Source organism: Ctenopharyngodon idella, chromosome 7 (assembly GCF_019924925.1).
Source record: "Ctenopharyngodon idella isolate HZGC_01 chromosome 7, HZGC01, whole genome shotgun sequence".
NCBI lineage: Eukaryota > Metazoa > Chordata > Actinopteri > Cypriniformes > Xenocyprididae > Ctenopharyngodon > Ctenopharyngodon idella.
This window is the reverse complement of record NC_067226.1, coordinates 19573981-19593292: the sequence shown is the minus strand read 5'-3', so window position 1 is coordinate 19593292 and position 19312 is coordinate 19573981. Positions and strand designations below refer to the sequence as shown.

Genomic DNA, 19312 nt, shown 5'->3' with positions numbered 1-19312 from the left:
TCAAACAGGTGACTGGGGAGCCTGGAGGAGCAGGGGATGTTTACAGGGAACGGCCATAACAGAATGAAACTGATGATGTTATGAACTTTGATGAGAAAAGGCTATTCCAGGAAAACCATGGGATCACTGAAGACTGAAGACAAGTCAGCTAGAGATGTGTTTAATGTTTGGGCAAGTAGCTGATATAATAAGGATCAGTGCTGCTGTAACAAGGAGTCTGCTCATTTACATAGACGTTCAAAAAACTAGGAGAGTTGGAGCATGTGACCTTGTCAGTCAGCAGGGGAGCGTTAACGGCCCTACCAACTCGACTCCCTGCCGAGATAACAGCTCCTGCAACTCTCCACATGGCCTCTGGGAACAACAAATACCCTGGAATTTCTTGGTGGCTCTTGGCTCTATATTGGTACCATATTAGCGATATTAAGGTACATGTGTGTGTTTTCCCAAGATTCCGCTGGGCTTTTTTCTGTTTTTGCGGCCTAAAATGACTGAATTTGTGGTGGCTTTTCTCAAAATTTCACAATCAACACAACCACTTCGTATTCTCTTCATCAACAAACTCAAAGTGAAATCAGTGATTTTAAAAGCACAGAATGTACGATTTTTTTAATAAAATATCCAATAAAATGTTATATATTTTGTTGATGTGTAGTTGTTGATGTAGAGTACTTTAGCATGTAGCATGTGTGCTATTGTTAACTAGCAGTTATCTGCAAGAGGTTTGAGTTAAATTGACGTTTCTAGTTAACTCATGTAAATTTTTATTTTAAGAAACTTTTTTTTTTGTGGACTCAAATGAATTAAGTTCACAGTACTAATATACTCACATTACTAACAGTATAAATATTAAATGGCAATTGACCAATTTAAGACAATCGGTTTACACAAATGAAATGTCTTAACAGGTTTTAATTCAGTGCACGGTATTACAATAACGAACTGTAAACTCACTACCCTTGTTTTGTTTTTACAGTTGTGCTGTGTTTTTAGTATAATTGTAGTTGATTATTTACAGTACTCTTGTTAATTTACAGGCTTGCTGGCAACCAAAATTGCCAGTAAGTTGCAGTGAATTTTTTAAGTAAATTTTTTACAGTGTAAATTATCCCCAATGTTTTCAACAATTGTCAAGTGGTTAACATAGCATAATCAGAAAGAGCTTTATGTGTAGTAACAGTAATACAGCATTTTACACACCATACAATGTATTTCAAAATTGCATTCCATTTAGCAACACCACTCTTCCAGTTTTTATTAATATGATATTCTAATATCGATCTAGCTTACTGCAATGTGTAACAAGTCTCATATCAGCCACCGAGCAAATGCACAGAGTAACGTTATAACATTACTTTCAACACACTCAAATGTATTTTTGTATGATTGTTTTGACCAAGTTAAACAGCACTGCGTAAACCCACAATATTAATTCGTCAAATAAAGTGAACTGTATGAGTAGTAACGCGACATTTGCAGCTATTTCATTAGAATGAAATAAAACAATGTGAATTTAAGTGACCAAATGTAACTGTAACAAAGTTCAAGTTCGGGGAAGGAGACAGACGTAACTTTAATCGTAAAATAAACATAAACAACAACACAAAAGACCAAAAATTAAAATTCTGTCATCATTTACTCATCCTAACATTGTCACAAACCTCCTGTATGACTTTCTTATTTCTGTGGAGAATAAAAAATATATTTTGAAGAATATTTTAACATTGGACCCCATTGACTTGCATTGAATGGGAGGGGGGAAAAAAGCAAAATATAGTATTTTGTGTTCCACAGAATAAAGTCATAGGTTTGGAACAAAATAAGGGTAAGTAAATCATGACACAATTTTCATTTTTGGGTGAACTATCCCTTTAAATGAGTTTCATGTTGATTTTGCTTCCAAAATGCTTTACATGAAACCGTGAGAAATGTCAGAGGCAGTTGTTTTACTGATCACACCTCTACCATTTTTGAGTGTGAAAGACCCTGCAAGTGAAGATTTCAATTTCAACAACAACAGTTAACAACAACAACAGTAGTTATGAAATGGCCTACTGTTATCGAGATGTATTGAGTTGGTAAGTGAACAGCTGGTTTAACAGTTGCAGCTCTTATAGGCCAATCAAGACACTAGGCACAGACTAGTTCTGTCACCAATATGTCACTGAACAAGGCACTTAACTATTGGATTGTACAGGTGCACTCTCCCTGTTCATGCTTTTGATGCCTATGAGCTTTCAAATAGAATAGTACGCCTGACATACGATTTCGCACTCACAACCTTTATAACAAATAAAAAAAGATGTTTACACTAATGCTCAGACCTGTTGAGATCATCAAGACCAAGAGAGCAATATACATTGGAAAAAGAAAATGACCACGTCTTCTGTTGGCTATCTCTCACCACAGGCCTGTGTTATCGCAACCAAGCTCTTAAAACAGTCTTCATATCAGCCCTCCTTGATTTGCGCTGAGTAGAGAGAGAGAAAATAAAGCAATAGTCTTCTGCGGCATCACATGGCAATGCTTGTCAGCAACGGTGTTTTTCACCCTGTCTCTCAGGGGAAAACAGGGGCTGTACTGGAGGAGTGATGGATGGAAGCGAAAATGAATTCATCAATTTCCCCGTGAGGAACTGCGAGAAGCAACAAGGAGACGTCCAGGTGTTGACATGCGTGTCTGTGTGGTGTGCGCCTGACATCACGTGTTTATGCACACACACCTGTAGGCAGAGTACATGTTGCAGACCATGACGTTACACAAATGCGGTAGCTTTATTACAGTGGTAAAAATGTTTGCGATTTCAGCAATCAAACTAGTAGTATATCGTTTATACAATCTGAATAAAATTTTGTTATATTAAAATTTTCGTTAACTGAAATAAAAATAAAAATTAAAACTTGTATAAACAATAATAACGATATATAAAATCAATAATTCTATCCACCTTATTCCTACGCCCCATGACACACCCATGACCAATTATGGGTGTAACTTCCATTAAGCTGTAAACAATCAGTAAAAAGCTCGCTCTATGAATGCAAAAATACGTTTGTTTTTTTTTTGTTTTGTTTTTTAAAGTGGGTACAATGAGATGACATTATTCTACTCACCCTTCAACCATCGAACATTAAAAGGACATTTAAAAGTGTGAAAGTATCAACGAAATGCAACGAAAAAAAAGAAAATAATCATGAGGAACAGAATGCAGCGACTGAAAAGAGCTCTTGCCATAGATATTCTTGTTATAACATGTCACGTTAAAATACCAACTGTTACGTTATTCTCATGATAAAAAAATGAAGGGAAATTGACAGCTCATTCAGTCAAACTGACGGATAAACTTGATTTGTAAGGCAACCATTTGATTTGAAATTATTCATTTCAGTCTTTTATAATGGAAGTTCCCCAAACCGGAAGTGCAAACCCATAATACAAAGGAATAAGGTGGATAAATCAAATTCATACTAAAATTTGTGTATTGTGTTTGGCCATTGAATCACACTCAAAATCCAAGTGTAGGGAGGTAGAGAGAGTTTGCATAACTGTATAAAAGAGTACAAAAATAACTTTTTGTACTACTATTAATCAGTATTTCCTGCAGACTGGGGTGTCCCATACTGCTGAACTAACTTCTTTTCAGGTGCGGGTAAAGTTTACCTCTCCTTTCCTCTGACATGATTTTGTATGGCAGTAGTAAATACACACTGCACCATTGTCTTTTTTCCATTTTATGACGGGTGGTAACCAGCGTTAAAGTGCAATATTGCCAACTACAATGCTCGAGTGTCAACCAGATAGTTACTGGAGGTGCTGGATTATTTACGACACTACTGAATGTGTAATATTAGTATAATATCAATATTTCATGATTTAAATATTATGGTTGTTGTCAAAGCCAGTATATTGCAACTCCCCTAAAACTAAAGCAAAAATGTATTTTGGTTTTTAAATACGTGATATATTATATAACTTGAAACCTTTACAACCCACCTACCTAAAACAAGACAATACCATTTTCAAGAAAATACTAACACAGCAAAGACAGCAATAACACAGATAAGACAGAAATGTAACACGGATAATGCTGTTATTATCACTTTTAAATGATACCAGTTATCGTACATCAACCGTGGAACTGTGAAAATAAAATACAAATAAAAATGAAAAATCTGTTAAATTAAGTCAATACTGAAATCCGTTGTAACAACTAAAGAAAAAACACGCCTATATATCAAAACAATGAAGCTGCATGATTTTTTTATTAACCCGCCAACCAAAAGATCTGAATGATCAAATATTAATGAACAGTTTTGGAGCTCTTGACCGAACCCCCTGCAAATCGGTATGTTTTAACACTACATCAGCTCACTTTGAATAAACCAGCCCAGAGATTTGTTTAACAGTCACTGGAGTATGTAAATACCATTGAGCACTTTTCACAAGTGCCAACACAAGAGAGGGGCGCGTCGAGTTCTGTCGAGGGGGTTAATAAGGGATGTATAAATAGGCCGGCAATATTAAATATTGAGATTACATTCAGAGGCATGGAACAATTAAAATGTGACTGTGTAGAGAGGCTCCCAGGGAGGCTCCCTATTGATCACAGTTCTGCCAGGCAAGACCAGAGCTCTTGTTTTGATACTCAGATAGGTAGTGATCTAAGCATCTCAAGGGATCAATTGAAAAGCGCAGCCACAAAAACAGCCAATTAGTAGCCACACTCCACAGCCTCCCTCTCTCTCTCTCTATCTCTCCACCCCTCCCGCTCACTCTCTTCCTCTCGTTCTAGTACATTCCAAAGGCCTCGCTTGTTTATTTTCTCCACGCAGACTCGGTTTCTAAACACACCAAAATACTTTTATACGGTACACAACAAGGAGCTCGATACCTTGGACCGGGTAACGCCAAATGCAAATGAACCTCTCATGCCCTTCTTTCCCTGTAAGACCATCCACGTTCCCCTGTCTGAATTCCATGTTCTGAGTTCTGGAACCCTGGTGCAATTCATTATCCCTGTCAAGTTAATGTTCCGTGTTGAGCCATATGGTGAGGCTAACACGCGCAATAAAGGAAATTCCTTCAACTTGTTATAATCAGCACATTGGGCTGTCCAAAAACTGACATAAACAGCTTTATTGTGTTTGCTGCATTTTCTCTTAAAATTCCTGACAAAAACAGGAAAGCAAGCAGGAAAGGAGAGCGGGGGGCTGGGGCTAAACTTGGAGGCCAGCAAAAGGAGGGAGGGAGAGTGAGGTAAAGAAAAAGAAAGCTCTACATCTGTCTAAAGTTTGTGTCGGCAAGAACCTTGAGCTATCAGTGCAGAGTCCTGAACGCTCGATGCCCACACACGAACACAAGCAAACACACACAAACACTCACAGACATCACAATGCCAAACAAAGCAGCACACCCACTCGCTGACTGGCTCTGTGGCTTTTAAAATGGATCCTTTTGTTTCCTCTTCTGGAGTGTTTGTGTATCTCTCTGTTGTTTCTGAAGCTTTTTTGATGTTAAGACGAGTTCTTTTTGACAGTCGCCAAGGATGGGGCCTGAATCCAAGGGACCCGCCCGCCCTCTCCGGACCCTCCTTCGCACGATGCCACCCGAGAAGGTAGAAAGGGGGTGGAGGGGTCTGTTCTTTGCCAGCGAAATGCACATAGGGGCACAATCTCAAACACACGCTACCCCTGAGCTCAGCATCAATTTCTGTTAATTACAGTCTTGTCAGCAGTGGCATTATTCAAACAGCTAGCGCAAATGTTAATGAGCTCTTATTTGCATATTTATTTTTTTCTTTGTTGAAATGTCATTGATTATTATGTTCTACGATGATGAATGCCTCTGCTGATGCACTCTGATATGTAATTAGTCATTAGATGGAATGAATAGATCAATTAAAAGGAGGGAGAAAGGACAGGATTAAGGACGAATCAGAAGAAAGATGGAAGACTAAAGAGGAATTATGGGAGTGGAGAATGAGGCTGCCGTCTTAAGGTGAGTCATCTCTCTAAAATAGGAGCGTTTCTCATCGGCGTCTCATATGTTTAAGACAGGAGTTTTCAACCTTTTCACGCCCAGGACCCCCTTGCAAAGATGGAGCAGTAGCCTGTTACATGCTGCATAAAACTAAAAATTGTTGCATTTTAGATCTAGCATATAATAACAACAACATTTATATTCATACTTTGAAAATCAATCATTAAAGGGATAGTTCACCCAAAAATGAAAATTTGATGTTTATCTGCTTACCTCCAGGGCATCCAAGATGTAGGTGACTTTGTTTCTTCAGTAGAACACAAATGATGATTTTTAACTCCAACCGTTGCGGTCTGTCAGTCGTATAATGCATGTCAATGTTAACTCCATCTACAAGAGTCAAAAAAAAACATGCACAGACAAATCCAAATTAAACCCTGCAGCTCGTGACGACACATTGATGTCCTAAGACACGAAACGATCAGTTTGTGCTAGAAACCGAACAGTATTTATATCATTTTTCACCTCTAAAACACCACTATGTCCAACTGCCTTGAGCATCCGGTGTGTGAGGTCTGAACGCGCTCTGATGACGGAAGTGATGTCTCACGCTTATACTTCAATGAGTGCGAGACATCACTTTCATCATCAGAGCGCGTTCAGACCTCACCAACCGGATGCGCAAGGCAGTTGGAAATAGTGGTGTTTTAGAGGTGAAAAATGATATAAATACTGTTCGGTTTCTCACACAAACCGATCGTTTCGTGTCTTAGGACATCAATGTGTCGTCACGAGCCACAGGGTTTAATTTGGATTTGTCTGTGCATGTTTTTTTTGACTCTTGTAGATGGAGTTAACATTGACATGCATTATACGACTGACAGACCGCAACGGTTGGAGTTAAAAATCATCATTTGTGTTCTACTGAAGAAACAAAGTCACCTACATCTTGGATGCCCTGGGGGTAAGCAGATAAACATCAAATTTTCATTTTTGGGTGAACTATCCCTTTAAGTATAGACATATGTGACCTGTGCTAGCAAAATGAGCTGCAATGAGCAATTTTCTGAAAATGAGTAATTGTTATTTTCACAATCTCTATATAAAATACAATATCTACTGTATAAAAACCTTCAAAATGATGTCTGATTTGTTGGAATCCAACAAAAAATTACTACACCTGAGCTACACCAGTTTAAAGTCGATAGAGTCAGCAAAGTCAATTTTGAGAAAAATCGAGTTAAAGTTTTCTGAAGGTTCCAAAACAAAATCACCTAGAAACCATACCTTAAAATCCCTGTTAATAACACCTAATTTGGCACATACCTCGACAAAACCAAATATAACCCTAATCCTATAGGAAAATATATATATTCAACTATTTTTTCCCAATATTTTACATCAGTATTTTTTTAAGTACTGTAATTCTGTTTATATGTGTAAATCGGGATTGCTCGCTGTCTGAGGCGTCTTCGTGCGCACGCTTCAGATCTGTCAGATTTGTTTACATCAGCATGAGTTTGAAAATCACATTTCTTTGGTTCAGAGTCATGCCATCAAAAATTCGCTATAAATATTCACAAAGTTGGAATGCTGCGCATTAAAACGATACCAAACTTGGACTAATGAGGAAGTTGCTGAGGGGAAGCACGAGTGGTAAAGCGAGCAGAGAAAAGCATTTTTTGGACTTGTTTTGCCTGTAGCTCGTAATTAGCCCGTGTGCATTCTGACTCATTTTTCCAGCACAGGTCACATATACTTGTATATTTTTAATTTTACTTAACATTATCCTCTATAACTATAATAATGAAATTAAAACGTATAATGATTTTCTAAATAAGTAAACAACAAAAATAAAATTTTTATAAAACAAATTTTTTTTTTTTTTGGTCAGTTATAGCGTAAAGATGACCTTTGAGGAACCCACATGTAAACATCCTTGCTTTGACTCTTTCTTTTCTTGTTGAGAACAGCCCATCCAGAATCTCACAGGTTTGCAGGATCTTCTGACTCACCAGATGGGAAAAAAGGACCTGTGTGTGGACTTGTCAACAAACGCAGCAGCTGGATTTGTCCTAAACACCCCCACCTCAAAAAGTCAATGGGACGGACCAGGTCTGCGCAATGTGATTTTCTATTGCTACTGGGGGGAAAAAGAGGGGAAAATGTTTTCTTTTGACCTCTGCGGTCCCAAACTTAGCCACCCTCTCCAGCCAATGCCCGCTACTCCCTGATATGAGACGGCGAGAGAGAGAGAGAGAGAGAGAGAGAGAGAGAGAGAGAAATGCATTACTGCAGACCAGATGGGAACATTCCACATGACCAAACCAATCAATCACCTTGGTGGGACGCAGGTGCGCCACAGCCGTGCAGCAACACACCATTTCACAGTCTATCGGCCACAAACACATGGTCACCAATCAATGGCCCCCTGAGGATGCGCGCTTCTCCCCTACCCCACTGGTTCATGGCTGATGACTTCATAATCACACATCCCTCTCCCTCTCTTCCCTCCTCTTCTCGCTCTCCACCCTCGGCGGAGGAGTGTGATGAGCTATCTAATAACCCTTTCTTTCACGCACCCACCGCAGATCTTGCCACGTTGGACGATGACTCCCCTCAAGCTAACCCACGCAAACTCACGTGTTCGTGAGATAGTCGCTCGTGGCCGGAGCCGATGCCGTGCGTCGAGAATGCGATGGAAAAACAGGAGGGCGGGGCGTTCTTTTATGTCCCAGGATGGATATCGCATCATCTGAGCCACATCAAAGGCGCTGCAGCCGGCTGGTATCAGATGCCAAGCAACTGTTAAACAATGGGGCCTCACTGGAAGGATGGAGAAGGATGAATGCAGGAGGGGAATTTTGATCCCACTCGGGCGGTGCTGCCGGCGTACTCTCAAACTCACACGCAAGCATGCCAAAATCCTGTTTAAAGACACATTTCGGTAGCTGAGAGACTCAGATATCAGAGAACAGGCATATGTCAGAAGCAATGAAAGAGTTGTCAGTATTAAAACATTTCTCTTTTCATACTGCAGAAGTGTTTAGCAACACTTCTCAAGGTTCTGTCAGAGAGAAATCGTGTCACAGAGAAGGAAGCGTGTGAACACAATTCACTCTGTATGTGTGAAAGTGTGTCCAGGGCTTGGACGGCGCCAACCCACAGGGATATTTTAATACCGCTGGTGGAGATGACAGTGTACTCACCAAATTATGCAATGTTATAGGTGCTGTGTTGTGACATCAACAGGTCAAAGCACAGAATATAACAGCTGGAGCATTGTATTGTCCAATCAGAAGCCAGGACTGGTACTATCCATTTTATAATATACTCCTGTTCAAAAGTTTGGGGTCAGAAAGATTTTTTTTTTTTTTTTTTAAGAAATGAATATTCTTTTTTAGCAAGGGTGCACATTTGAACTGTACCAAAATATGCAACTTTCTATTCATCAATGCTTCTAAAGCAACAAATTAGCATATTAGAATGATTTCTGAAGGATCATGTGACACTAAAGACTAGAGTAATGATGCTGAAAATACAGCTTTACCATCACAGGAATAAATTACATTTTAAAATATATCAAGTTAGAAAACTTATTTTTTTATCAAATAAATGCAGCCTTGGTGAGCACAACAGACTTACAAAAAGTCTTACAGACCCCAAACGTTTGAATAGTATAGTACTTTTTTTTTTGCCAGCAATTAAGATACAACTAAAGGTAATTAAACATATAACATGACATTTAACTGTCATATTAATCAGCCTGACTGATACTCTATTGTTACTCCCTGCTTTATTAAAGGCCAAAATTTGTTGACATGAAGCTGAAGGATATCTTAATTAAAGAGCATTATAGCATCTATAGTGCTGTATATGTGTGATTATTGTGAAGGTTTAAAGCTGAAGGTTGAATTTGTTATCCTTCACAAACAATGACAGCCCCTTGGATTCTATACACTGTATGTGTATATGTAGATAATGCTGGAGCGCTCCTGCATTGAGAGTCTTACACACAGGCACTCATTCAGAGGATTCATCTCTCCTCTCTGGATTAGATGTGGGGGAGGATGGGTTATTTCTAGGCAGACTGACTGCGCGCTCACCACCTGAGACCCCGAGCCAGGTGTGTGTGTGCAAGTAAGTGTGTGTATATGTAAGAGCAGCACCTGTGGGGCACAGCAGGAGCTCGGCTACACACAGGTGGGAGCCAGAAGCCCTACTGTCCATCCCATGAGCCCCCTCTCATTTCAACAGGTCGTTCAGTAATTATACTCAACACAGCCCATTAGCCATCAGCCTTCAGAAGAACATATGCTCCAACATTGCTCCACACCGCATGCCTACGCGTGAAAGACTGTGGGGGAGATCGTCTTCCAATGGACACGGTGCCTGAAAATACCTCTAAACGGCATTTTCTACACTGAAATGCTCAGTAGCTATGATATGGTGGCAGTGATGTAAATATTCACAAAATAATAAGGAAAACACATATTAAACATATTACATCTCTGGGTAATTTAGATAAGGCAATAATTATTATGGCCAATAACTGATAAATGTCGGATATTAAAAATCAACGTTATTTTAACTTTAAAAAAAAAAAAAAAAAAAAAAAGACAAATAAATACACTAGAAATAAAATTATTAGTTTAAAAGTGCACCCTAAAAAACGCTGGGTTGAGCCTGTTGGGTCATTTTGTTGGGTTAATTTTTCCATGGTTGGGTAGTTTTTGTGTAACCCAGCTGTTCGGTTAGAGGCTGGTCAATCTCACTGACAGTTGAAACAATACACCCCTCCCCACCCGCCTTCCGACGCAACAACCCAGTGGTGGCTTAGTTTACTACACCAACCCAGCTGTTGGGTTACACAGAGTGCGGGCTTTTTGCATCAGGAGAGAGCAGAAGTCAACGCTGCCGAATTGGTGATTTACTTCAGGTTTGTATACATTTTATTTAGTCTATGAAGTCTTTGCAGTGCTGTTAATCATTTTATTTAATGCAATGCAACATACAGGGATGAGATGTCAGTCAGCTGAATGTGTCAGTCAGCATCGGTCGTCTCGCATGATAGAAACGTCTTTTTCCTTTAATAAACTGATTTTTATTCGTTATAATACTGAATATTATTAATTTGGGAGTTCTCAGAGCTCTGTAATGTTTGTTTATGTGCAGGTAATAAGGAGCCTGTCATGATATCTTTCGGTTATGAGAGACGCGGAGCAGCGGTCTGAGGTTCGCAGCTCCCCCGCCAAACAGCGGCCATCACCGGCTTAGATTTCGGCAACACACCGCTGCGCTTGCAACAGGAATACAGTATATGTGGAAAATAGAAGAAAACTAATCAAAGTGGAGAGAAGAGAGAACTTTGAAAACTGGCTGCAGTGAGTTCTGGACATAGTGCTTTTAGTCCGTTCGTTGGCATGAGAAAAAATAAGCAAAATATGGTCAAATTTGTTTTCAAACACAAGTTATTAAATATTTAACTTTTAAAAAGTAATTTCGTTTAACAGTATAAGCTGTATAATTGAGTTGTCATTCTTTTCTGCACTTTTTCATGTTGTTTTAACTCTTGTTGATATTTTGTGCATTCCTGGGTGTTCCAGCTTATTAATAAATGTTCACCTTTTGATTATTACTGTTGCCTGTGTTGTTACTCAAGTAATTCTGTGTGAGATTTTAGTTTTAAGAGTATTCTGGGTTCATTTTAAGCCAGCAATATAGTAATTTTGAATCAATAGTTGAGTTTAATAAAAACAACCTAGCATGTTGGGTCGAACATTTAACCCAGCCAGCTGGGTAAAAACAAGCCAACACTGGGTTTGTCCAATTTTGACTCAGCGGTGGGTTGCCAAACAACCCAAATCGGGTTGTTTTTAACCCAGCATTTTTTAAGTGTAAATTTAAGCATCACAACAGTATAATGTACAGTATAAAAACTTCACTAAAGATTTACATTTAACAGTGTTAAATCATTAGTCTTTTTAAAGATTCGTTTTAATAGAGCATTATATTAACTAAGGTAATCTAAATGCACAATTAAATATTCAAAATACCTACCTACATATATATCCAATTTAGACTGATATGATAAATTAAAGAATCTGTAATATCAGATAATAATAATCAATATGGTACTGATATTATATTGTGCATCCCTTGCCTCAACGTCTCAAAGAAGCGACTCTTGCTGCTTTTCAGAGTTTGTGATGTAGAAGATAAAAATAACAAAAAAATTCACGGAATAGACTACAGAGTAAATTAAGAAAGATTTATCGAACTGAATTTATTTTATTGTTTTTATTGCATTTTTCATCACTGTTTTTCATTTGTATTGATGCTTTAGCAATATGTTTTGTTAAACAATCTTTATTGGAAAGTACTTTGAAACTGAAAGCTGAAAGAGAGTGAGACAGAAAAAGAAAGAGAGAGAGAGAGAGAGAGAGAGAGAGAAAGAAAGAAAGAAAGAAAGAAAGACAGAAGTCTGGTAAAGTCATTGACAGCAGCAGGGTTCTCTGGGTCCAGACTGCATTTGTTTCACTGGCAGAATTCCTTCCTAATGAATCACTGATTTTCAACTTTGCATTTTTATTTAACTATCACTAACATTTTCATTGGCATGAGCTGCTTCTGAGTACCAATCGACAGAACTGGGGAGGTGGGAAAAAAGATGGATAAAGACAGTGGACACATCAAAAAGCAAGAGAGAGATTAAAAATGGTGATAAAAGAGTGGAAAAAAGGGGGTTAAAGAGAGGAGGGGACATGAGAAAGGATGATGGGTGGAGTCATTGAGAATACAGGAAAACACAAGCAATACACCAAGAGGGGAAACGAATGAAGGAAAGCAGCAAAGAAACATGAAGGAGAGAGAAAGAAAGCCCAGAATCATGCATACACACTCCAATAAAGACCGAAAGCAGATTTGGGTGTTGTTTTGTTCAGGCTTCGCTATGCATGTAACGGGATTGGATTAAATTATGCCAGCTAATGATACAGTCATCAGAGCTCAAAGTGCCACATGCTGCTTGTGTTACTGAGTAAATCCAACTGTGCTGCACATGGATGCAGAATGTAGGCGTCGCCTTTTCATGTGTCATTCAGCATTATTGAGATATCTGGCACATTTTTGGATACCATTATGGGCTGTAATGAGTATGAGTAGTGGGCAACAAGATATCAAAGATAAAAGAATCAAACTATTCTAAGGCCTGAAACATTTTCTACATAAGTACGTGGACATAAACACTTCCAGCTATGCAAGCTTAAATTTCATGCATTGCATTCTGAAATGTCTCAGAACGCAGGTATGAGTTGTATTCTCATGGGCTCAATCAAAGACTTTAGATATACAAAGACGGTGCAATCATATTACTTATGAATGGGAGAAAGTGCAACATGGCAGATTAAGTCCCATATTCTAAATAAAAGAGCCAATCGCAGATTGGTAAAGTCATCGCGCCACTGCAGCTGCCATTAGAAGCTCTGCTATAGAAACAATCACTGTTTTGATACCCAGGCTGCACATGCGCATTGGCAGATCTAGCCTGAAAAATAAGCAAATTTTTTGTCAGATTTTGTTGCTGATTTTAAATATGTTATTTAATTGTGAGTTCGCCAAGCAGTTTTTGACATATCAGGAATCCCCCATTCAAGTAAATAGGACTTGGTCTTAGATGCCCGAAATAGCTGCCCGGAGGCATTGCAAATATGGCTGCAGAGTGATCAGACTTTCCTTGAAAGTGCCTTTGGCGCAATACAGGGAAAGAAAAATTACAGGGTTCACACACCATTTGACCGATGAATTTCCATTCATTTTCCAGTCGTTTGTGATGACAGGATAATTTTTTTGGAGATTATAGAGATTGAACGCAAGAAGAAAAATACTGTAAAATATTAATGCAATTTAAAATAACTGTTTTCTATTTCTATACGTTTTAAACATTTATTTATTCCTATGATACCAAATTCTTCAGTCTCACACGATCCTTCAGAAATTATATGCTGATATGATGTACAAGAAACATTATTTTTATTATCACTGCTTTCATTAGCCTATCACTTCATATGCTGCTAAATATTTTTTAAGGGAAACAGTGATGAATTTTTCAGGATTTTTTGATGAATAAAAAGTCCAAAAGAACAGCAGTTACTTGATATAGATTTTTTCTTTTTTTTTTGTAACAATGCAAAAGTCTTCAGTGTCATTTTTGATCAAATTAATGCATACTTGCTGAATAAAGTATTAAAGTAAAAAAAAAAGTAAAAAAACCAAAAAAAAAACAAAGATAATGTATATAATCCACAGAATTCTAAAATTATTTTCATATAAACAAATATATATTCAATATTTACATAATCAATATGAATAAAAAAAAAAAAACATTAAAAATCTATATTAACTACAGAAATGCCCATGAATTCTTGGGATTTTGTTCATTTCTATGACTTTTCCGGGCCTGGAAATCACAATTTTAAGATTCTCTGATATTTCCAGGTTTTTGCATCACCATGAGAATTATGAAGTTAGTTAAACTGTTGACATGCATACAGCAAGCAACCGGATTCATAATACACTGGCTTTAACATAGATACCGCCACAGTAGCACATGTACAATGGGGGCACATACTTTCAATGGATAGCTGAGAATTTGCGCCGCTGTGCGTACGTAGCAAATATTTCAGGCTTAAACTTTCAGTGTGGCATTAATATTTGTGTTGTTTTGTTGTCATGATTTTTCCCGCTTGTGCGTTTGATAACAGAACTCTATAGACGGCGCAGACACATTGTAGACAGATTAGCTCAGGCGGTAATTTCGGTGACCCCCAGTGGCCTGTGACAGCAGGCTCCCAGGACCTCTCTATCAGCAGGGCTCTATCAGCTCTGAGCTCTCTTGGCCCTCTGCGAACAGCCCTGCAGACATGAGCGCACCAGGCCCCAGCTGATCTCTGCAGCTGGCCGGCCCGCCTGCCTGCCTGCCCGCTCTCCTCACCCCCTCCGCACAGAGGCCCGGGCCTGGGGAAGCCGGGGCGGATGACGGGTGGATGGATAGATGAACGGATGGAAGGAAGGGAGGAGGGGCGCTGGTAGAAGTAGAAGCGAAGGAGAGGGATTTGTGGCCTTTCAGGCCGTCTTGGGCTCTTCACGCTTGGTTGAGCGCAGTAACAGATAAGCGCACCCTGGAGCTCTGCATAATGACCAGCTACATCCACTACACTTCACACTAGTGCCACCAGACTCCCACACCACTACAGATGTCTGCTCTGAGCCTGTGTCAGCACACATTGCTTCCAGCATCTTAAACACTCTTGTGTCTGAGCGGCTAAAGTTGAGGCTGCTCAAATGTCATGTACAGTGCCTTGTTTAAGTATTCACAACCTTTACTAATTCACAAGAGCCATTCACAAAGGACGTGTTCTTACATTCAAAAACAGCTTGATGCAGGGCAGTAAAGCATCTTAAAATCAGCGCTCATGGCGTGAGATGCTGAAAAACGGTGAGTCGCACTATGTCGCAACAAAGACGTCTTTATAGTGCATGCTTATATATAGGCCTGCAACAATTAATCAATAAAACAAATTTATTTATCGCTTCTCATTGTTGCGTCAGGTCTAGTGTTGACAGTCAAATTGCTTGTCGCTGGAATCTTTACTCCATTACTCCAGAATCAAAGTTTGGAGTAATGGCTGCTAAAGATTTAGCTTTGCCATCATAGAAATACATTCTATTTTAAAATACTTTGTTAGAAACAATATTTTGAATTATAATAATATTTTATAATGTTAATGTTTTTACTTGATTTTTGATCAAATAAATTCTGCATTGGTGAGCATAAGAGACAAAAACATTAAAAAAATCTTACTGACCCCAAACTTTTGATTGGTAGTGTAAGTGAGCACAAAGGGAGGGTCATGATGACATAATTGGAGGAGTAGGTGGAAGACAGACATGCTTAAGAGAGTGCATTAATGGGCAAATGAGTGACAGGCAGGAGGAGGATAAAATGGAGGTACACAGGGAGGAGGTGGAGAGAGAGTGTTCTCGACTGCACCTGCGGCCCTGCTGTGCTGTGTAGCTGCTCTACGGGATCGTGCACCTGAGCAGCACCTGGTCACAATCATAGTGCCAGCCAGAGGAGTGGAGGCCCTCAGAGGCCCCACACACACACACCTGCCTCCACCGCTACACACCAGGGTGCCAGAGCACAGCATACATGCTCAGCCTTAAGGAATAATTAAAAAGCAAATAAATAAATAAATCACATGCAGTATGAGATACGTACAGATAAGCCGAGCACTGGGACAAATCTTTTTTTCATTCCCTCGGCTGAACAAAAGGATAGCGAGATGCATCTTGGCATCTCTGTGCTGCTCCTCTTGTGCACACAGAAGAAAAAAAAAAAAAAAAACACACCCCGGGTACAAAACGCTCTGCACACTTTGCATTGTCACTAAATGACTGCATAATTTCATTTCCTGGAAAGCCATTAGGTTTCATCAAAGGAGATGAGAAACAGATGAGAACAATTCTAATATGCATGGAGAATTCATTTAGCGGCGCGGCATGCACGGGAGCGCCACGCTAACACCACACGCACTGCAGGCAGAAAGTTGGGATGCAAATTTCAGAAATTAGTGTGCCGTTCCACAATTATTTTGCACATGGCGTAAGCGCACCGTGAGAGATTAAATGACTGCAAACCACCTGTGTGACACACTCAAAAACAATGAGCTACTCCAGGCATGCAGTCAAAACTGCAGTATATAGAGTGATATGAACCGAATATATAATTCCACTAAAGGAAATGGACTGCCTAAGAGTTATACTGTGGTTTTAGACACAAACTTTTGCACAAAAGAAGGCTGTGATTCCCTCATTCAAAAATGTTTCAAACAGAGATGCACTGATATTAAAATTTGAGTGTTACTGATAAACTTATAATAAAAGTCATTAACCAATAAATGTCTGAGATTAAAATTCTATACTATTTTAACTAAATAAATAAAACACTAAAAATTCAAATCAATTATTATTAATGCTGCAAGTGATTTTAGGCACCAAAACATTATAATAACATTATAATGGATATTCATTTTGAGATTTTCTATAGATTAAACTTAAAAGTATTAAGTAATATTGATTAATAATTAATAACACACTGTTAAAAAAAATCCCTTACAGCAGCCACTATTTAGAATAAATGCTATTATTTTGAATTTTCTATTCATTAAAGAATGCATAAAAGTTTCCACAAAAATATTAAGCAGCAAATTTGTTTTCAACACTGTTAAGAATAAGAAACGTCACTTGAGCAGCAAATTAGGATATCAGAAGGATTTCTGAAGGATCATGTGACACTGAAGACTGGAGCAAATGATGCTGAAAATTCAGCTTTGCCATCCCAGGAATAAATTACATTTTAAAATATATTAAAATATAACATAACATAACATATAATTCTGATTCTCTTATATGTGATTACTGAATTTAAAACATTTATTTTACACAATATTTACTTAAATTTTACTCAAAATTATTTGAAAACAAGAACTGAGCAATTTAAAGAGTTATTGTGGTGTGATAACTAATCACTAGTAAAGCAGTCTGAGAATCTGAGACACCTTTCACACAGTTCACCTTGGCGTTCTGTTGCTAAGGCTACACCATTTGGGACGACGAGAACAACAGCAACACTTCAACAGTATCTATTGCCGTCTTCGTACAGCGCTCCTGTGAGAGGACCATTTAGGTGCCACTAGGGTGAGAGGTGGCAGACCAGCCATGATCGTCTCTGGGGAAGAGACAGAAACGGATATATGACCCGGGGGAGCATTCGTGAACCTTCTAATGTCCCAGGTGAGGAACGCAAGCTCCTGGATTACATTAGGCCAACTAATAGATTTTATCTAGCAGGCGATATCAGACGGGTGCAATCACTAGACGTGTCTTCTGAGATCAGCTCTGACGTACACAGCTAAATAAAGATGAGTACAGAAGGCCAAGTCTTACTGAATCACTTCAGTAGTGAGCAGGGCTGTATATGTGTGTGTGTGTGTGTGTGTGTGTGTGTGCGCGTTGATGCTGCTAATAATAAGCAGATTAGAACAGAGAGGATGTGCGGCAGGCCACAGGAACGTGAGTGCATCCACAAGACAGTCAGCATTGTTAAAAATATAGACAGGCACATGGATTGAAATGCTGGCGAGTGACAAACACACAGTCATATGCGCGCACACACACACACACAGAAAGAGAGAGAGGGAGAGGGAGAGGGAGAGAGAGAGAGAGAGAGAGAGAGAGAGAGAGAGAGAGAGAGAGAGAGAGAGAGAGAGAGAGAGAGAGAGAGAGAGAGAGTGTGTCTCGCTTAAGGTAATTAAATAAAATGGACTAATCTAAACCAGCTGAAATCTTTCATGAGTGGCTTGCGGAAGAACAGAACAGCAAAAAAAGAGAATTTCTCAGATACAAGGAAGTCCGGAAATGTCCTTGTAATATCTTCTGTCTCTCTTTGATACTCAGTCATCAGTGTGACTGAAAGCAGAAATCCAGAATTCCACAATAAGATGGTAACTTCACTGACTTCATCAGACGTCCTCTTCTCTCTCATCTCAAACTTTCATCTCAGCAGAGTGTGTAAAGTCAAAATTCCAATCCATGTCATCTTGAAATAAAACTAGGAGGCTTTATGAAAAAAAGACAGTAAAAAAGATGGCAAATGCTACAGATGAATGTAATAGCTGCAGGAGGGCGCTTTGACTGGTTGAAGTAAAGTGTGATCATTATAAAGGGTCACGAAGCACTAAAAGTCACTGATGACATTTTCTGTGCTGATTTTGAGGGAAAATGTGGAGAATCCTGCTTAATGGATTTAAATTTGCAATGTAGTAAAAGTAGCAACAGATCTTTTCTTCCATATTGTGACGTACATCCGATTGAAACGGATTATCAAAAAAGAAAAAGAAAAAATGTAGGACGGCGACATGGGTCTATCCATTGGTTGTTGATTGGATGGAGGCAGATGTGAATGTGATCTTGCATTTGATTGTGAGTGATTGGAGAAGTCCAGCATACGTCATCAGAGACTTTTTAGTTTCACCAGAAAATTGAGTTGTAACGTTCTGATTAAAAAGTATGTGGTAAAAAAAATAAAATAAACATGCATGGATGAATTGTTCACAATCCTTAAAGTCGGCATTAAACAGAAGTTGGGGTAGTCTTTTCCTCCCTATTGTGATGTATATCTGAGTGAAACAGCTTCTCAAACCAGAAAAAAAATGTAGGGCGGGACTTGATTTTGTCCATCAGGTAATGATTGGATCATTGGATCGTTGTG

General features: G+C 38.9%; 1 protein-coding gene and 1 long non-coding RNA gene across 11 annotated transcripts in view; one reads left to right on the top strand and one right to left on the bottom strand.

Annotated features, from left to right (window-relative positions):
• tcf12 (transcription factor 12) overlaps positions 1 to 19312 on the bottom strand; it is a 118788-nt gene that overhangs the window by 52675 nt on the left and 46801 nt on the right. The gene's annotated exons all lie outside the window — the stretch shown is intronic.
• Positions 2736 to 10607, top strand: LOC127515502 (uncharacterized). Its single transcript, XR_007930828.1, has 3 exons — positions 2736 to 5614; positions 5873 to 5997; positions 7953 to 10607. It is a non-coding gene; the product is annotated as an uncharacterized LOC127515502 (long non-coding RNA).